The 21,332-nt window shown below is 41.3% G+C and overlaps 1 pseudogene; it reads left to right on the top strand.

The window, feature by feature from the left end:
• The first annotated feature begins 4,844 nt into the window (after positions 1-4,844).
• LOC130038113 (ras-related protein Rab-2B-like) lies at positions 4,845-7,137 on the top strand (annotated as a pseudogene).
• Positions 7,138-21,332: the final 14,195 nt, after the last annotated feature.

Below are 21,332 nucleotides of genomic sequence, written 5' to 3'. Positions count from 1 at the left end.
AATGCAGCAATTCAAAGACACAGAGTGGCAGAATGGATTAGAAAATTGAACCCAACATTCTGCTGCCTGCAAGAAACACATCTCAACAGTCAAAGCAAACACAGGCACAGAATCAAAGACTGGAAAACAATCCCACAGGCAAACAAGTCCCATAAAATAGGTGGGGTCGCCATCCTAGTATCTGACCACATTGATTTCAGACTCAAAATGTCACAAGAGACAGTGAAGACATTCCTTATTGATCAAGACATCTGTACAAAAGAAAGAACTTACAATACTAAATGTATATGCACCTAATGAGGAACCAGAAAAGTACTTAAAACAACTACTCATAAACTTGGAGTAAGACATCGATAGCAACACAATCCTAGTGGGAGACTTCAACACCGCTTTATCACCTCTTGATAGATTAACCAGACTCAAACTTACCAAGGACATACTTCATCTGAGGGAAAAATGGAAGATAAGGTCTTAGTTGATATATACAGGACACTTCATCCTCAAAAAGCTGAATACACATTCTTCTTAAGTGTGCATGCAACATTCTCCAAGATAGACCACATGCTGAGCCACAAAACATACCTCCATAAAATTAAGAAGATAGAGATTGTATAAACAATCTTCTCAGATCACAATGCACTGAAATTAGAAGTAAATCACACACAAAAACAGAGAACTAAATCAAACACCTGTAAATTAAACGGTTCACTATTGGACAACGAGTCGCTTAGAAAGGAAATCAAAGAGGAAATTAAAAGATTCCTGGAAATGAACGAAAATGAGGACAGGAGTTACCAAAACTCATGGAACACAGCAAAAGTTGTGTTGAGAGGAAAGTTTATATCTCTACAAGCATTTCTCAGGAAGGAGGAGCGAGTCCACATAAGTGACCTAACCTCACAGCTTAAGAATTTAGAGAATGACCAACAAAAGGAGCCCAATCCGAACAGGATGAAGGAAATAAAAAAACTCAGGGGAGAGATTAACTAGATGGAAACCCAAAAACCAATATGAAAGATAAATGAAACCAAGAGCTGGTTCTTCGAGAAAATAAACAAGATCGATAAGTCTCTACCAAAACTTACAAAGAAAAGGAGAGAGAAAACCCTCATAAACCGAATCAGAAATGAAAAGGGGTTCATTACAACAGAAACTACAGAAATTCAAAGTCTCCTCAGGGAGTACTTTTAGAAGCTTTATGCCATGGAACACGAAAACCTCGAATAAATGAATAAATTCCTAGATTCCTATAGCCTCCCAAGGCTGACCCAAGAAGACCTGGAATACGTGAACAGACCTATCACCATCGAGGAAATTGAAACAGTAATAAAATCTCCCCAAGCACAAAAGTCCTGGCCAAAATGGATTCAATAGATGGATTCTTCCAAATCTTTGAGGACTTATTGCCAATCCTCTTGAAACTTTTCTACGAAATTGAAATATCAAAAACACTTTCGAACAGTTTCTATGAAACAAATATTACCCTGACACCAAAAGCAGACAGAGATACCACAAAGAAAGGGAATTACAGGCCGATATCCCTGATGAACAAGGATGAGAAGATTCTCAACAAATTACTAGCAAATAGAATTCAACAACTCATCAAAAAGATCATACACAATGACCAAGTGGGATTCATCTCGGGGATGCAAGGGTGGTTTAAATTCAGAAATAATAAACATAATCCATCATATCAACAAAAGGAAAGATAAAAAATATGATCATATCAATAGATGCAGAGAAAGCATTTGAAAGATCCAGCACCCGTTTATGATGAAAACCCTCGCAAAAATCCCTCTATAGGGGATTTTCCTCCAAATAGTTAAAGCCATCTACCATAAGCCTACAGCAAGCATCATCCTCAAGGGGGGAAAGTGAGCGCTTTCTCTCTAAGATCAGGGACGAGACAAGGATGCCCACACTCTCCACTGCTGTTCAATATAGTACTGGAAGTACTTGCAATAGTGGTTAGGCAAGAAAAAAGATATTAAGGGCATCCAGGTAGGAAAGGAAGAAATCAAGCTCTCACTATTCGCAGATGATATGATACTAAGAGAACCCTAAAACCTCTACCAAGAAACTCCTAGAAACAATAGTCTTGTACAGTAAAGTTGCATGCTATAAAATTAAACCCAAAAGTCCATGGCTTTACTATATGCAAATAGTGAGAGAGAAGAAAGTGACATGAAAAAAATTCCATTCACAATTATGCCCCAGAATATCCAATACTTAGGAGTCAGCTTAACTAAGGAACTAAAGGGCCTGTACAAAGAAAGCTACAAAACGCTACTTCAGGAAATAAAAGAAGACACGTGAAAATATAAGATATCCCCTGCTCATGGATCTGGAGAAATAACATTGTCAAAATGGCAATACATCCCAAAGCATTATACAAATTCAATGTGATCCCTATAACAATACCCATGACATTCTTCAAAGAAATGGAGCAAACACTCCTGAAATTCATATGGAACAATTAGCACCCAAGAATAACTAAAGCAATTCTTGAGGAAAATAAAATGGGAGGAATCACCCTCCCTAAATTCAAACTCTACTACAAAGCAGTAATTATTAAAACAGCTTGGTACTGGAACAAACGCAGGGCTGCAGAACAGTGGAACAGGGTTGCATATACTGACATCTCCCTCCAAACATATGATTATCTAATCTTTGATAAGGGAGCAAAAAATATGAAATGGAGCAAGGGAAGCCTCTTTAACAAATTGTGCTGGTAAAACTGGAGGGCTACATGCAAAAAAATGGGCTCAGATCTCTGCCTAACACCATGTACAAAAATAAGATCAAAATGGAATAAAGACCTCAACATCAGACCGGAATCCATAAGGTTCATTGAAGACAAAGTTGGCAAACCCTCCATGACATTGAAGCGAATGGTATCTTCAAAGATGTCACGCCACTGGCCAAGCAAGTTAAAACAGAGACAGAAAAATGGGACTATCTTAAACTAAGAAGCTTCTGCACCTCTAAAGAAATAGTGACCAAATACAAAGAGAGTCTACAGAATGGGAAAGGATATTTGCCCAGTACACATCCGACAAGGAGTTGATATCAAGGATATACAAAGTAATGGTTGAGCTCCACAAGAAGAAAACATCCAACCCCATCAAAAAATGGGGCGACTAAATGAAAAGAAAATTTCTCAAAGAAGAAATCCGAATAACTAAAAGGCACATGAGAAAATGCTCTACATCATTAATCATTAAGGAGATGCAGATCAAAACAACAATGAGATATCATTTCACACCACAGAGCCTGGCACACATCCAAAAGAACAAAAGCAATTGGTGTTGGCACAGATGTGGCGAGAAAAGGGCCCTCCTTCACTGCTGGTGGTAATGCCGACTGGTTCAGCCCTTTGGAAAACAGTATGAACAATTCTCAAAAAATTAGAGATTGAGCTCCCATTTTTTTAGCAAAAAAAGTGAAATTTTATTTTTTTACAATGTAGGAGTACGGCTATTTGATCAGCCATTGATTAAGTTGATTGAATTGGGCATGAATTGAGTGCCCGAGAACAGATGACTGGTTAAAGAAACTTTGGTACATTTACACAATGGAGTACTATGTAGCTGTTAGAAAAGACGAAGTCATGAAATTTACATACAAGTGGTACTACATGGAAAGTATCATGCTAAGCGAAATTATTCAGAAAGAAAGGGATAGACATAGAAATATTGCATTCATCTGGGGAACATAAAGTAACAAAATAGACTAACACCCAAGATTGGCCGAGATTAATACCAGGAATTTTATTCCATGGCTTGGAGGCCAGCCACATATGCTAGGGAAAAAGGGACCTCAGATAGAGAAGGGAGCACCAAATAAAGGGTGTTGGGAGGATAATTCCAAGATGGGAGAAGCATGCTGAAAGCAGACTATAGACCAAACATGATTGCCACCCATTGCCTCTTTTGCAAACCACAACACCCAATAGGAGAGAGAGAACAAAAGGTTATGCCCTGCCACAGAGGCAGAGTGAGATTGGGGGATTGGAGGGTGGGAGGGATACATGGATCCGTGGTGGTGGGAAATGGGCACTGGTGGAGGGATGGGTACTTGGTCATTGTATAATTGAAACCCAAGCACAAAAATGTGTAAGTCTACAACTATACCTCATGGTGTCTCACTAATAAAAATTAAAAAAGATAATGTGAGCTCCCATTTGACCTAGCAATAACACTCCTGTGAATATATCCCAGAGAGGCAAAAAATATATAATCTAAGTGACATCTCCACCTGTTTGTTCATTGCAGCACTGTTTACAATAGCCAGAATCTGTAAAGAACCTAAGTGCCCAAGAACAGATGACTGGTTAAAGAAACTTTGGTACATCTACACAATGGAGTACTATGTATCTGTTAGAAAAGATGAAGTCATGAAATTTACATACAAGTGGTACTACATGGAAAGTATCATGTTAAGCGAAATGAGTCGGAAAGAGAGGGATAGACATAGAAAGATTGCATTCATCTGGGGAACATAAAGTAACAGAATAAGAGACTAACACCCAAGAATAGCCGAGATAAATACCAGGAGGTTTATTTCATGGCTTGGAGGCTAGCCGCACACTCCAGGGGTAAGGCAGCTCAGTTAGAGAAGGGAGCACCAAATAAAGGGTTTTAGGAGGATCCTCCCAGGATGGGAGATGCATGCTGAAAGTAGAGTGTAGACCGAATATGATTGCCATTCAGTGTCTCTTTTGCAAACCACAGCACCCAAAATGAGAGAGAGAGAGAACAAAAGGGAATGTCCTGCCACAGAGGCAGAGTGGGATGGGAAATTGGGGATGGGAGGAGGGATACTAGTATTTGTGGTGATCGAGAATGGGTACTGGTGGAAGGATGGTTACTCGATCATTGTATAAATGTAACCCAAGCACAAAAATTTGTATGTCTACAGCTGTACCTCATGGTGTTTTACTAATAAAAATCTTTAAAAAATAGACTCCCCAGAAGCAGCCCCTTTGATCTAACAATTGACTCAGGCCCAGCGCTCTCCTTTCAGGTCAGTCTAAATGTGGACTGGCATGAGTGACCCACAGCCCATATAATACAAAATAATTATTTGAAACATTCACTCTGATCCTACCAGAAAATATTTTGATTTAATTAGTTTGCTCGAGCGTGCCCAGTAACATCTCCATTGGAGACTTTATTGTTACTGTGTTTGGCATATCGAATACTCTCAGTAGCTTGCCGGGCTCTTGGAGACGGGCGGAGGAATCGAACTCGGGTCAGCCATGTTGGCCGCTTGTAAGGCGAACGCCCTACCACTGTGCTATCGCTCCAGCCCATAAGTTTAGTTTGGGGTCCCATATCTAGTACTATTCTTCAAATTCTACATGTGATTTTAACACGCAGACAGGTTTGCCAGTCACCAATCACAGAATGCAGAGAAGGTTGGCACTATTTGAAGTTTTTTTGTTACTTAAGGATAAGTGGGTGCGAGAAAAAGGCCACTTATAAGAAGTCCACTTGAAATTGAACTGAAATTTCTCTGTAGAGTGAGCGAAAGGGAGAAATTGGTTGATTGGGACTTGATCTTGAGAAAATAAGTGTGGAAACTATTTTTGTTTCCATGTAAAATTGTTTGCAAGGGAGAGATACCTTCAGACCCCTCTCCAGGTTTAGTCTCATCCGGGGCGCCTTGGCATAGGGGGTGGGGGAGCCCACCATCTACCCACACAGAGCCCTTGCAGTTGAAAACATCTATAACCCAATCACCACCATGCTCACAGCCAGACTCCACAGGCTTGCGATAAGCTTCATCCAGGAATGAATCTTTTAGAAAACTCAGGTATGTGTGTCTTGTGATGGAAATCTCCAGCTTCTCTTGGAGTCCGGTATGGGCAACCTACCCCATCCCCCTATTCTTCTGGGAGCCTGGCAGCCATGGCCATGAACTGCCTTTGCACCATGCATGCTGTTTAACCAGCCATGATAAAGATACTCATAAATACGTCTCAAAAGAGAGCAATACGCTGCAGAGATGCTTCCGGACCCCAAAAGCACATTCAGTTAAAAATTTAAGTGCACCTGTATTGTCCCATTTAAAATTTTAGAATGCATGTATAGGCATCTCATGCTTTATACCACTGATATATCAGGAATAGCACAAAACATTGTATGAGATGTAAAGTAGAAGACAACCAATCTCTATCAAGAAAATATTAACTCACAAGGCCCAACCTGTAACATGTTAGTAAGCTCTTATACAAAGGCTCAGTTGCTCCAGGGTGAGATACAACACAATCCTCACACACATTCTTCTAAGGAAATCTTTTAAATCATTTTAGCGAATTTTCATAACAAGCAATACAAAATAAATTATTTAGGGCCTGCCATTGGGGCAGGTTTGGTGGTGGTTGAGAAAAATTTGAAATAATGGTGATGGGAAGGTGTAATGGTGGTAGAATTGATGTTGGAATATAGAATGCAATAAATCATCATGAACAACTTTATAAAAATAAAATAAGACTTAAAAACTTTGTTAACATTGTAGGAATGGAGATGGTACCCCCTCCACACAGCTGCTGAAGCTGAAACCTGATCCTCTTCTTTTAGGTGTGGACAAGTTATGCCTCTTCCTACAGTTTATAGACAAAGAATTCTAGCCTGTCCACAACTTTCAAGAGGTGTGGAGTTTGGGGCCCATGTGGTCACCGCTGATGGGAAGCAAATAAAACTGAAAATCCATGATATGGGGAGTTGCTGAAATACTGCTTTTATATGACATTACAGAGCATGAACCCTTCAGTCCCCTGATCTCATAGCCAGAGAATTTGTGGCAGCACTCTAACTCCAACATGGTCATTATGGTGATAAGGAATAAGTGTGATTTAGACACTTGCAAAGATGTGAAGAGAGGAGAGGTCTTTGTTCAGAAGTATGGGCTTATAATCACTGAAAATTCATCTAAAACAGCTTATAATGTTGAAGAGGCCTTCATTAACACAGCTAAAAGAATATTTAGGAAGGTCCATCAGGGTTTGTTTTATGTCAGCAATGAGTCAAATGGCTTCAATATTGGTACCCAACAGTGTCATTCAACATCAGTGAAACCCGGCACCCCCAGAGGAACTCTGGTGATGCAGGTTCCAACTCTGCGAGCTGTTGAACAACTGACCTGAGCCCTGTATTTTCAACCTGGAATCGCTTCATATCAATAGGCTTAAAGAAAGAGGTCTTGCTTACTTTGATTGAGAAAAACCTCCTTTCAAGACATGATGTTTTACCTTTCCACTTAAAAAGACCAAAGGAGAAGTGAGGCCCCTGTTCACTGGTCTTTTTTCAGGGATGTGAGCATTTTCTGCAGGTTAGGGCACCTAGTTTAATTCTTATAGTGTGATGCTCAAACTTGATTGTCATGGTAGTTCAAAAGCAAACACTTTGTTTTATAAGAAATCCCAATCTTGGAGGCTGGATTGAGAGTGGAGTGGATAGGACACTTGCCTTGCACACGACTGGCAAGGCTACGATCTCCAGCACTCCACTTGGTCTATGGAGGACTGCCATTAGGGATCTCTGAGCACAGAGCCAGGAGTAAATGCTGAGCACTGCCAGGTATATCCCATAAAAAACCCAAAACAAAACAAAAATATTTACAATCTGCTCCCCAACAAAAGTGAGGGCCAACAGTGTAGGATATCTGCTTGAGCACTTGACTGGGATCTGGTTTGCTTCTAGATGGTAAATAGGAGCTTCGTGGAGTGTTTTACTTCTTTGACTTTGGGGTCCATTGCCCCTTTATTAGAAATCTTGGAGCAATACCTTCTTGAACTGTTCAAAGAGGATGAATACTTTTCTACTATACTCTGCTAGTCTTCTGTGTTAACAACACTATAAAAGTTAGGAGAGCCATGGCGTTGCTCCTGGTACTATGGCCACATGCTATCATTTCTAAAATAAAACAACTCTTTCTGCTCTTTTTGGTGTAGGGCCCCACCTAACATTGTGGTGTCTTTCACCAGATACACCCCTGCTCTTTCATCACACTCACGTCTTAACTAGGCCTATTTAGACTTTCTGTTATAATCAAGCCTATCGGGTTACTGGACATGGCATATTTATTCCCACTTCTATGCCTTTGTACATGTTCTGCTAACTTTATACTCATAGTCCAATGACATCTTTCAGAAAGCCTTTTTGACTTTGGGACTTCTAGACAATTATCATCACAATAATAAACCTTAGTAAACTTTATTTTTTAAATTTTATTCATTCATATGAATATTTATTTATATTTATGCTAATTTGTATATATGTTTTATAGTAATTTTGTGTGTGATATCTCTATGTATTTTGTAGTTGGTTGAGAGAAGCAAACATACTTCCCCTTTACTTTTTTAAACCACTCCCTCCACCATTTTTTCCTTCACAGTATCTAGTGCTACTCATATGCGCTCATTGAATTTGACCTATACACTTAAAGACTTGAAAAAGGTTTATTTTAGACCATAGGAAACAAAAATCCGTAGACTCATCGCTCTGTAATTTTATCTAATTGTCTCCCAACTGCTTATCCTGGATTCTGTACTAGCCATTTTCTTCTCCGCTCTCATCCCCCGATTCTTTGCCCCTTTTCCATGCAGCATACAGTAAGTCTATTTCCAAGAAGTCAAATAATGGGGTATTTCTTCAGCCATTCTCCTTTTCAAGAGATCTCATACTTCCCTCACCTTATTTGCTTTTACAGCCTTCATGATGTAGCCTTCTGGGTCAGTTACTATGTCATTTTGGGTTTATACCCCATTTTATTCCACAGTACTGAGGTCTCAAGAATTTTTCTGATTTTCTGTCATTGATACATTGTTTTATTATTTAATATATGCATCACAATCACGATCATCCTGTTGTTCATTGATTGCCTCTAGCAGGCATCAGTAACGTCTCCTTCTTCCTAGCCCTGAGATTTTAAGAGTCATATTCAATGCTCTTTCAGGGCTAGGAGAATGAGACCTATCATTGTCACTGGTATTTGACATATTGAGTATGACACGGGGGGTTTGCCAGACTCTGCTGTGCGGGCAGGATGCTTTCGGTAGCCTGCCGGGTTCTCCAAAGTAAAAATGAGATAATAAAATGTCTGGGAGCTGGGTTTTATAGTCTCTGGGTCTTGGCCATTGATGGGAACCACCTGGTGCCGGCAGCACTTGGTGGGTGTAATGCTCTCCTACTGGAAGATGGGGGGATCTGGGTGGAGAAACCCAGTTCCGATCCGAGCAGGCTTGGATATCTCAGCCCCAGGACCTGCATGCCTGGGTTCTCTGCCAGATCCTTCATGCATGAGGCTTGTCCAGACGTGTGGAAAGTGGTTTCGGCATGGCTGTGGCTGGTTCTGGAGATCTTCGGCTGCCAGGGCTCTTCTCGGGGCAGGGAGGGAAACTCAACATGCTCCCTCCAAGGGGCCCCAGTGAGGACAGCCAGGCGTGGGGACAGGAGACTCTGCATATATGCATAGACAAAATTATTTACATTGTAAATAGTTTCATATGTATACTAATTTTTCAGATTAACAAAGAACAAATCAAGCATTATGTGGGAAAACATAATTTCCCTGCTCAAAGTTCTTAAGAATGCAATATTGACTTTTGCAGACCAATCAAAAACAGTATTGGTTTTCAAAAATAACTTCTTGAAGCACCTCTTGTAATCCTTTGAGAGTTGAATCATTTTTGTTTAAGTCTTGATTCTGTCATTACCCAAGTAAATTCTCTCTTTTGTCAGTGGTAACTGGTCTTTCTCTCTGAATATCTGTTTATCAAAGACTTTGCATGACCTGAGAAACAGTCTTCATGTCACTTTTACTGACCTCATGGAACTGAGAATATTTATCAAGGCCAGCTGTCATACGCTGAAAATTATTTACATTATGTAATGCTAACAAATAACAGAAAGCTGAAAAATACAGTAGGGTCATGATTATGGATAAACTGTATTAGAGTGTAAAGTGGGAATTGTGTATTATCCAAAATAGGGATTATTTTGTGGCATAATTACTTTGTCTTCCTAGTTCCATGTCCTTTGGATGTTTTAATCTGCTTATCTCTAAAAATGAAGAGAGGATTAGATGTTGTAAAGATTATTTTACATAATTTCAATGAAATAATATATGAAATATATACATGAAAGTAACAAATACCAATAACAGAGGACCAACTCCATAACTTCTGCTTTTCTGTCCATCCTAAAAAGTTTTAGATTCTTTGTAGGACACATTGAGACACAAAGAAAGAAAAGAGAAGCATATCAGGGTTACTAAAAGACCAGAACTTTTGCCCTGGCCAGAGATTTTGTTTTATCATCATCCTTATGGCCACAACTTTGTCCCCAGTCACATAGATCTTACTGAACATCTTAGACTCACTGAATAGAGACATAGAGTAGGAGACCAAAATTCACTCAGAGAGAATCTACCCTCACAAATTTCTGAATTTTGGAGAAGTAAATACATAAACAAAAATCACATCAAGTACCTCTATATAGGAAAATTTCTCCCACTTTAGGACAGCGGGTAAGGCGTCTGCCTTGCACGCAGCCAACATGGCCGGCCCGAGTTCGATTCCTCTGCCCCTCTCGGAGAGCCCGGCAAGCTACCGAGAGTATTCGATATGCCAGACACAGTAACAACAAAGTCTCCAATGGAGATGTTACTGGGCCCGCTCGAGCAAATCGATGATCAACGGGAGGGCCTTTACTTTACTTTACTTTACTTCATTTAAACCACCTAGACCAGGCCACCTTCTGCTGTTGCCAGGATCATTGCAATGGCCTCCTAACTGACTTCTCTGTATCCTTATCTCTTCCAGAGTTCACCCGGTATATTTTTAAATATGTAAATCAGATCTCATCTCTCTCTTGCTAAAATTCTTTAATAGTTTCCCATCGCAATTGGAATAAAATTCAAACTCATTTACCATGGCCCAAGGTCCATACATTATCTTCTGCTTGCATACCTCTCCAACCTCACCTAGTATACTTTTAAACCATCCTCCAGCCATGTTACCTTATTTTTTCTCTTCTTAATGCTGATTTATTTTGCTATCCCAAGACCTGTGAACATGTGATATCATTCCTCAGCCTGAAATTTTCTTACCCCACATTTTTTTCAAGGCTGGCACCTTCCCATTATCATATCTCACTTTTTATGTCACTTTCTCAGAAAGGTCTTTCCTGACTACTCAAGGCATTGTGGCTACCTTCTTTTCTGTAGACACACTGTGATATTATATATTATTTAGCATTGATAACTATTTGAAATTATCTTGCTTATATATTGCCTCTATTTTTCATTTTTTCTCTCCACTTGAACTTAAGCTCTGAGTAGACAAGAATATAGTTTGTTTCCTGTCTTTCCTGTCTCTCAACTGCTATAGTAGAGGTTGATTGGTTGAATGGATATAGGTGATGGCTTATGTAAAAATGAGTGGTGGTAGGATATAGTGAAATGAAGAACTAGAGGTAAAACTTGCAAGATAAAAGTACAATTGGCCTTGAAGTTTAGTTTAGAAAATTTTGGCTCATATGGAGAACCAATGGGAGTTTTAAAGGAATATTACCTACCCATATCAAGACTCATCCAGTGCTGTGTGTTGCAAGTATTGGTTGAGTAAAGTAAGGATAGAGTCTGGTTTAGGAGTCATTCTACCATTTCCTTCTCGACATCCCATATGCTTGCCTACAGGACCTCCTCTACAACCTAATTCCATCCAGCTCCTACCAGCATGACCTCACCTTCTCAGGAACCAAGAGCCCTTGATTGCTGTTCTCCGACGCAGACCGCTGGGTGGAGCTGTGGCTCCTCCTACCCAGGCTGAAGGCGCCAGGGAAGCAGAGGCTCAGCCGCCAACAAGGTCTGGTGCAGGGTCAGCAGCAGGACTTCTGAACTGAGTCTCAGTAGTGAACCTTTCCTCCCAGGTTTGCATTTAAGTAAGAGCAGGTCCATTCTTGCTTTGCCCCAGTCCACCACTGCCTACTAGCTTACAACTCTGTTCTTCCCTGGCTTTTCAACCTGCCAGGCCAAAGGGAGACCTGCAGTGTCCTGATTCAGGAAGGGGTTGGGCAGAGCTGTGTCCTCTTTCCAGCCTCTTTGTCTCTCAGGACTTCAAGGACCCCAGGAAGAAGACAAAGCTCTTTGTAAATACCAACAAGAACTGCCTGGCCACCAGGAGTTCATCCAGGCCCCAAATCAAAGGGACGTCAGAGCTCCAAGGGTAGCATTCTAATGAAAGTAGGGCTGAGCAATTGTGGAGTCAATTAATTTATGTTAATAGCCCTGCTTTTCCTCTATGCCCATGTAACAAGAAATTTAGGAATCTACCTTTAGTCCCTTTCACTGCTTTGGGTCTTATGGAGGGGAGTAGCAGAGATTTTGTTGTATGTTACAAATTTTAAACCCATTCCTTCATCTTCATTGTTACTGTCTGCCCAGATATACATTACGTCCCAAATAGCCTCCAGGCCTCTAAGCCCTGTCCTCACAATTCAAACTTGTTCAAACAGAGCAGGGAACCTACTGTAGAACTGAACTGTCATCCTGCCCCAGTAATGGGAACCTGTGTTTGGAAAAAAATCCATAGCTGGATAGTGATCAAAACTACATGGTACTGGAATAAAGATAGGCTCTCTGATCAATGGGTCAGAATCGAATACCCAAGGACAAAACTCCATATGTATGGACAGTTAGTTTTTGATAAAGGAGTGGATAACATGAAATGGAGTAAAAATAACCTCTTCAATAAATGGAGCTGAAAAAACTGGATAACCACATGTAACAAGTAAAGCTAGATCCATATCTCACACCTTACACAAAAGTGAAATTTAACTGAAACTATAAAGCACATTGAGGAAAATATAAGCAGAACACTCCAACATTTGAACCTCCAAGATGTCTTCAATGATCTGATACCACTAGCAAAGGCAACAAAATAAGAAACAAACGAATGGGACTACATCAAATTGAAGAGATTCTGCATGGCAAAAGAAATATGGGTTAAAATAAAGTGCAGGAACCCCACTGCACAAGTGTTTGCAGGCGCCCCCTCCCCCCCATGCTGGGAGGAAAAGGGCATCTGCGTCTCTCTGCCTGTCCCTTTGGTCTGGCCGCCCATCAGAGCTACTTCCTTGTCCCCCACCCAGTCTTTACTTCCTGGACAAAAACCAGGTATCCATGGAGGCGTAGCCACTTCAGAGGTGGGCGTGGCTTTAAAAAGTGGGCGTGGGCTAATTTTCGGCGGGACAACGCTCACGCGGCCGCAGGTAGTTCACTCAAACCAACAAATATTACCCCTCCACATACACAACAACATGAGGAAACAACACAAATCCCCACCACAGGGAGACCATGAGTAAATACGTCTAGAAGACTCAGTAGGTGCTAGCCACCTTAGGGACCTCTCTGACAAGGAATTCAGATATGAAGTCATCAAGATGTTCAATCAACTCGATGAAACAGTCACACACATATCCGCTAAACTGAAAGAGGACATGAAAGAAACAATCGATCACACTTAATCACTTAATCACTTAACTTCCCGTTAGTCGTCGATTTGCTCGAGCGGGCGCCAGTAACGTCTCCATTTGTCCCTGTCGCGTGCTAGTGTAGCCCAATGGCATCTCTTCGCTCCGGGAACATGGAGGGCCTCAAACCGATCGTTCATGACCTTGACAAAGAAGTCTGACCATCTGGTAGGTGGGCGGCCACGCGGTCTCTTGACATCCCATGGAATCCAAACAGTAACAGCTCTAGTCCAACGGTAGTCTTTAAATCTCATTACGTGACCAGCCCATCTGATTTTCGACACCTTGGCAAATGAGACAGCGTCCCTGATCCTTGATCGTCGACGGATGTCAGAACTCCGGATTCGTTCTCTCATTTGAGTGAAACGTGATATTCCAAGCATAGCTCTTTCTATTCTTCTTTGGGAGACCTGAATGGCGTTCTCATCTTGTTTGCGTAGGGCCCAGGTCTCTGAGGCATATGTTAATGCAGGAAGAACAGTGGAATCAAAGAGATGTGCCCGGAGCCGGAGGTTCTTCGTCCTCTTAGCTATTTCTTCGACGTTCTTGAAGGCGTTCCAAGCCGCTCTCTTCCTCCTGCGCAGCTCGGGTGCCAGGTCATTTGTCATGTTGACCTCTCGACCTAGGTACACATAGCTGTTGCATTCGGAGATGGTCGTTCCATTGAGAGCGAATGGGGCGTCAGGAACAAGGCTGTTTCTCATAAACATTGTCTTCGTAAGATTCAGCTGTAGTCCTACCTTTCCACACTCACGGTCAAAGTCGGCCAGCATTTGTGCCGCTTGGCTGATGTTTGGTGTTATTAAAACAATGTCATCAGCAAAGCGGAGGTGGTGTAGTTGCCGACCATCTATCTTCACTCCCATTCCTTCCCATTCCAGTCGTCGCATGATGTTCTCGAGGGTGGCACTGAAGAGTTTTGGTGAAATGGTATCACCCTACCGCACCCCTCTCTTGACATCAACGATCACTTCTTTGTAGAATGGTGAGATCCTGGTAGTGAATCCGCAATACAGCTCACGGAGGATCCTGATGTATTGGGCTTGAATGCCCTGATTGGCTAGGGCTTCAATGACCGCTTCCGTCTCAACAGAATCAAAGGCCTTCTTTAAATCAATGAACGTTAAGCAGAGCGGCATCTTGAACTCCCGAGAAACCTCAATGAGTTTGGTTATCGTGTGGATATGGTCGATGGTGCTGAATCCTTTGCGGAACCCTGCTTGCTCACATGGTTGTCCTTCATCTAGTGTTCTGCCAATCCTATTCAGGATGACTCGAGTGAACAACTTGTAGATGACAGACAATAGGCAGATCGGGCGATAGTTGCCAATGTCATGGATGTCTCCCTTCTTGAACAGTAGTACGGTCCTGCTGGTTTTCCATTGAGATGGAATCTTGCATTCAGACAGGTAGCGAGTGAAGAGCCGAGCCAGTGTATTGATGAGTACTGACGGCAGGTTCTTCAGGTGTTCAGGTCTGACCTTGTCTGGGCCGGGTGTTATTTGCTTCTTTACTGACGAAATGGCGTGTCGGATTTCGGAAGGGAGAACGTTGGGAACGACATACCCATCCTGTGGAATTTGGTATGTCGGCAAGTGGACATGGCTATCGAAGAGATTTGAGTAGAAGTCATGGATAATCTTCTCCATTGCCGTTCTGGAGGATGTGATGGATCCATCAGGACGTCGGAGGGCAGTCATCTTGGTCTTATAGTTGGCGAAGGACAGGCGGGCGTTACGAATACTTTTCCCGGCTTCTGCCGCATCTACCAGTACTTCTGCTCTTCTCTCTTTGAGGTCTTTGAGGTCAATCGCACAATTGACAAAATACAGCAAGAAATGAGAGCCGAAATTGGAAAGCTCCGCACAGAAATGGCACACATCACAGATCACAGATTCCATAGATGAAGTCAAAACCTCACTCACTGCCCTCAAAAATAGAACGACCACAGCCGAGGAAAGAATCAGTGACTTGGAAGATCAGCTGCACCAAGCCAACAGACAACAGCAAACAATGGCAAGAGACCTCAAAATAGCTCAAAAGCGAATCAGAGTCCTACAAGACGATTCCAGAAGAAACAACATTAGAATCATTGGACTACCAGAAGCTCAGGGAAACAATCCCAATGAAAAAACCATGCTTAAACAAATTATCACCGAAAAATTCCCAGAGCTCCATAATACGGATATTCAGATTCAAGAAGCCCGAAGGGTGCCAGCTAAAAGAGACCCCAACAGAAACACCCCAAGACATATTATAGTTAGAATGATCGATGCTGCCGATAGAGACACAATACTGCAAACAGCAAGGGCAAAAATGGAAATCACATACAAAGGAGCACCCCTGAGATTCACAGCAGACCTATCCGAGGAAACCCTACAAGCCCAAAGGCAGTGGTGAGATATAGTGAAAAAACTCACTGAAATGAATGCTTCACCAAGAATACTCTATCCGGCTAAGCTCTCACTCAAAATAGATGGAACGCTACACTATTTTCTAGATAAACAGCAGCTCAGGAACTTCATAGACTCAAAAGCAAACCTAAAACAAGGACTAAAGGGGCTACTATAAGACAAGACAAACCCTACAACCACAACACACCCGCAAAGAAATATGACACAAAACCCCATAACCATACTCTCTCTCAATGTCAACGGTCTAAATTCACCATGGAAGAGACACAGAGTGGCAAAATGGATACAGAGACAGAACCCAACATTCTGCTGCCTACAAGAAACTCATCTCAACACTCAGAGCAAACACAGACTCAAAGTCAAAGGATGGAAAACAATCCTGCAAGCAAACAGCTCCTGCAAAAAAGCTGGGGTGGCAATACTAGTATTCGACAACATTAATTCCACCCTGAAAAAGGCTAGAAGGGACAGTGAAGGCCATTTTCTCTTCATCAAGGGATACGTACAACAGGAAGAAATCACACTCTTAAATGTATACGCACCTAATGAGGGAACAGCCAAATATTTAAAACAACTGCTAACAGACTTTAAGGAGGACATTGCAAGCAGCACAATAGTACTTGGAGACTTCAACATTGCCCTATCACCTCTGGACAGATCAACAAGAACAAAATCCAGCAAGGAAACATTGGCTTTGAAAGAAGAAATAGAAGAGAGAGGGCTTATAGACTTATACAGGGTTTTACACCCCAAAAAGAAAGAATACACATTCTTCTCCAGTGCACACGGAACATTTTCCAAAATAGACCATGTGCTAGGACACAAAACATACCCAAACAAAATTAGGAAGATAGAAATAGTATCAGCCATCTTTTCAGACCATGATGCACTGAGGATAGAAGTGAATCACACACAGACACGGAGAACCAAATCAAACACCTGGAAATTAAACAACTCGATGCTGAACAATGAATGGGTCAGGAACGAAGTCAAGGACGAAATCAAAAGATACCTGGAAACAAATGGGAATGAAGACACGAGCTACCAGAACCTATGGGATGCAGCGAAAACTGTATTAAGGGGAAAATTTATAGCTCTGCAAGCATATCTTAGGTCTGTAGAACTGGTGCACATAAACAACTTGACCTCAGGGCTCAAGTCCTTAGAAAAGGATCAACAGAAAGAACCTAAATCAGGCAGAAGGAAAGAGATCATAAAACTTAGAGCAGAAATCAATGATATGGAAACCAAAGAAACAATCCGAAGGATCAATGAAACCAAGAGCTGGTTCTTTGAGAGAATAAACAAGATAGATAAACCACTCGCAACACTCACAAAGAAACAGAGAGAGAGAACCCTAATAAACTGAATCAGAGATGAGAAGGGGGATATCACAACAGAAACCAAAGAAATCCAAAAGATCATCAGAGACTACTTTGAAAGTCTGTATGCCACGAAACAAGAGAACCTAGAAGAAATGGACAAATTCCTGAACTCCTATAATCTCCCAAAGCTGAATCAAGAAGACCTGGAGTATCTGAATAGACCTATTAACATCAACGAAATAGAAACTGCAATCAAAAGCCTTCCAAAAAACAAAAGCCCAGGCCCAGATGGATTCACTAGCGAATTTTTCCAAACATTTAAAGAGGACCTGCTGCCAGTCCTTCTCAAGCTCTTTCAGGAAATTGAAAAAACGGAAACTCTCCCAAACAGTTTCTATGAAGCCCATATCTCTCTAATACCAAAAGGAAACAAAGATACCACGAGAAAAGAAAACTACAGGCCGATATCCCTGATGAACACGGATGCGAAGATTCTCAACAAAATACTAGCAAATAGAATTCAACTACTCATCAAAAAGATCATACACCATGACCAAGTAGGATTCATCCCGGGGATGCAAGGCTGGTTTAACACTAGGAAATCAATCAACATAATCCACCACATCAACAAAGGAAAAGATAAAAATCATACGATCATATCAGTAGATGCAGAGAAAGCATTTGACAAGATCCAGCACCCATTTATGATGAAAACCCTAGCCAAAATGGGGATAGAGGGGACTTTTCTCAATATAGTTAAAGCCATTTACCACAAGCCTACAGCAAGCATCGTCCTCAATGGCGAAAAACTGAGAGCCTTCCCTCTAAGATCAGGGAGGAGACAAGGATGCCAACTCTCTCCACTGCTGTTCAATATAGTATTGGAAGTGCTTGCAATAGCGATTAGGCAAGAAAATGATATTAGGGGCATCCAGGTAGGAAAGGAAGATAGCAAGCTCTCACTATTCGCAGATGATATGATACTATACTTAGAAAACCCTATAACCTCTATCAAGAAACTTCTAGAAACAATAGGCTTGTATAGTAAAGTGGCAGGTTATAAAATCAATGCCCAAAAGTCCATGTCTTTCCTATATGCAAATAGTGAAAGAGAAGAAAAAGACATGAAGAAAACAATCCCATTCACAACTGTGCCCCAGAAAATAAAGTACCTAGGAATCAGATTAACTAAGGAAGGAAAGGACCTGTACAAAGAAAACTACAAAACTCTACTTCAGGAAATAAAAGAGGATACGAGGAAATGGAAAAATATCCCCTGTTCATGGATCGGGAGAATTAACATTGTCAAAATGGCAATACTTCCCAAAGCACTGTATAAATTCAACGCAATCCCTATTAGGATACCCATGACATTCTTCAAATAATTGGAGCAAACACTCCTGAAATTCATATGGAACAATAAGCCCCCACGAATAGCTAAAGCAATTCTTGGGAAAAAGAAAATGGGGGGAATCAACCTCCCTAACTTCAAACTCTACTATAAGGCAGGAGTAATTAAAACAGCATGGTACTGGAACAAAGGCAGAGCTGTAGACCAATGGAACAGGGTTGAATATACTGACGTCCCCCCCCAAGTATACGAGCATCTAATCTTCGATAAGGGGGCAAGAAAAGTGAAGTGGAGCAGGGAAAGCCTCTTTATCAAATTATGCTGGCAAAACTGGACGGCTATATGCAAAAAAATGGGCTCAGATCTCTGCCTAACTCCACGTACAAAAGTAAGATCTAAGTGGATTACTTTAAAGTGGATTAAAGACCTCAACATCAGACCGGAATATATAAGATACATTGAGGAAAATGTTTGCAAAACCCTTCATGACATAGAAGCTAAGAGTGTCTTCAAAGATGTCACACCGCTGGCCAAGCAAGTGAAAACAGAGATAGATAAATGGGACTATCTTAAACTAAGAAGCTTCTGCACCTCAAAAGAAACAGTGACCAAAATGTAAAGACAGTCAACTGAATGGGAAAGGATATTCGCCAACTACACATCTGATAAGGGGTTAATTTCAAGGATATACAAAATACTGGTTCAACGCCACAAAAAGAAAACATTCAACCCCATCAAAAAATGGGGAGATGAAATGAATAGAAACTTGGACAAAGAAGAAATCCGTATGGCTAAAAGACACATGAGAAAATGTTCCACATCATTAATCATCAGGGAGATGCAGATCAAAACCACAATGAGGTATCACGTCACACCACAGAGACTGGCCCATATCCACAAGAACAAAAGCAACCGGTGCTGGCGCGGATGTGGTGAGAAAGGGACACTTCTTCACTGTTGGTGGGAATGCCGACTGGTTCAGCCCTTCTGGAAAACAGTATGGATGATTCTCAAAAAACTAGAAATTGAGCTCCCATTTGACCCAGCAATACCACTCCTGGGAATATATCCCAGAGAGGCAAAAAAGTATAGCCGAAGTGACATCTGCAATTGTCTGTTTATTGCAGCACTCTTTACAATAGCCAGAATCTGGAAAAAACCTGAGTGCCCAAGAACAGATGACTGGTTGAAGAAACTCTGGCACATTTACACAATGGAGTACTATGTAGCTGTTAGGAAAGACGAAGTCATGAAGTTTACATACAACTGGTACTACATGGAAAGTATCATGTTAAGCGAAATGACTCAGAAAGAAAGGGATAGACATAGAAAGATTGCATTCATCTGGGGAACATAAAGTAACAAAATAGGAAACTAACACCCAAGTATGGCAGAGATTAGTACCAGGAATTTTACTCAATGACCCGGAGGACAACCACACATGTTAGGGGAAGGGGGAGCTCAGAAAGAGAAGGGAACACCAAATAAAGGGTGTTGGGAGGATCCGCCCATGATGGGAGAGCATGCTGAGGGTAGACTGTCGACCAAGCATGAATGCCACTCAATGCCTCTTTTGCCGACCATGGCACTCAAAAGGAGAGAGAGGGAAATGCCCTGCCACAGAGGCAGGGTGGGATAGGGGCTGGGGGGGGAGGGGATGCTGGGATCCGTGGTGGTGGGAAATGCGCACTGGTGGAGGGATGGGTGTTTGATAATTGTATAATCGAAACCCAAGCACAAAAATGTGTATGTCTACAACTGTACTTCATGGTGCCTCACTATTAAAAAATAAATAAATATAAAAAATTTTAAAAAATTAAAAAAACTAAAGTGCAGTTAATTAAATGGGAAAAATATTCTCATTAAGCACCAAAGTTAAAGGATCGATATCCAAGATTTATAAAGTACTCACAAAGATCAACAACAACAAATATATCCAAAACCATTATCAAGTAATGGAGAGAGGAAATGAACAGATATTTCTCAGAGGAAGATAGACAAACTGTAGGCACATAATAAAAGCGTTCAGCATCACTTATTATTAGAGAAATCTAAATCAAGATAACAATGAGATATCATCTCATACCAGTGAGAATGTATCAAAAATAGTACAAACAGAGTCACACCCACGAACACTCTGGCACCATGTATGCTCTTTCAGCGGCCATGATCCAGAGACCCACAAATAAATCTCGAAAGAAATCAACAAAATGCATAGGTTCTTCCAGACCCTGCACAAGGCTGAGTCATCCACGATACCCCAGGTGGGACAGGTAAGACCAGCACTGACCCAAACAAATCCCGGCAGCCAAAAAACTCCACACCCCACAATTGACATCATACTCCCATCTGGATTCCACTCCATGGGGTGAGTGTCATTTAAATATTAATCTGTTGAAAAACTCAGGTATGTAGGTTTTGAAACTGAAATCTCTAGGATCTCATGGAGTCAGGGATGGAATAATCCCCCATCTCCCTGTACTTACGGAAGCCTTGGCAGCCATGCACACACCTCATAATTTACCCAGTTAAAATTTTAACTCCAGCTATATCGTCTATATCACCTTATTAAAAGTTTTGGACATTCTGGTGTGACACCTCAAACTCTACAACACTGATTAACCAGGACAACCAGATTAGATGGAATCTAATGTATTAACAAATACATTAGAATAACAAAATATCAACACAGAAGGCTTAACCT

Source organism: Sorex fumeus, unplaced genomic scaffold, assembly GCF_029834395.1.
Source record: "Sorex fumeus unplaced genomic scaffold, SorFum_2.1 ptg000073l, whole genome shotgun sequence".
Classification (NCBI taxonomy): Eukaryota; Metazoa; Chordata; class Mammalia; order Eulipotyphla; family Soricidae; genus Sorex; species Sorex fumeus.
This window is presented reverse-complemented; position numbering and strand designations above follow the sequence as displayed.